We start from the raw sequence: 756 nt of genomic DNA on the forward strand, positions 1-756 counted from the left end.
AAGCAGACTTAAGTTCTTATGCTTCAATAATGTGGGGAAAAAATTAAAAACATTAAAATATTATCTTTTATTTTTACCACTATCTATTTCTATTTATTTTTTATTATTTGTGTTTAAGCCACTTCAATGGTACCCTTTTTTCCTCTAAAACAGTTTCATTTGAGTTGCCATGGAAATTTTGTATGTAAATATGAAATAAAATGTTTAATGTTTTTCACTAAATGACTTCATATTTTATTTTTCAGTGTAGGAAGTATTAAAGTTTTAGGTCTGCCATCAGAGGATCTGTTTACTGCAGTGATTCTGCAGCCATTGTTAAATTTATCTGCAGACAGAGAAGTGCAAAGTAGAGTTGGTAAAAACTCTGCGTGATTAAAAACTGATGATAAAGCATTAAAAAATAGACGTGATCATAAAACATTCTCCCTCCAAATTAGCATCTTGTTCTGTTTTAAAGCGAACTTCCCGTTGGTTCTCTGAAACTCTGACTGCGTTTCCAGGCAATGGACCCAATCTCTTCATGGACACCAGTATCGCTTCTACAAATTATTTAATCTCCTCAGCAGATTAAACTCATCTGTGGTTTTAATATTTACTCATCCTGTAAAAAACATTCTGCACAGTCAGCTTCTTTCACGCTCACATCCTCTTTCCATTTTTGATTCTGGGTTTGTCTTAACAACAGAAGCTTGAGGAAGTCAACCCAAGTTGGGAATAAATAAATCTCTGCTGAAGAACAATGTTCACAATATAATT

Source organism: Cyprinodon variegatus, unplaced genomic scaffold (assembly GCF_000732505.1).
Source record: "Cyprinodon variegatus isolate N-32 unplaced genomic scaffold, C_variegatus-1.0 Scaffold1436, whole genome shotgun sequence".
NCBI lineage: Eukaryota > Metazoa > Chordata > Actinopteri > Cyprinodontiformes > Cyprinodontidae > Cyprinodon > Cyprinodon variegatus.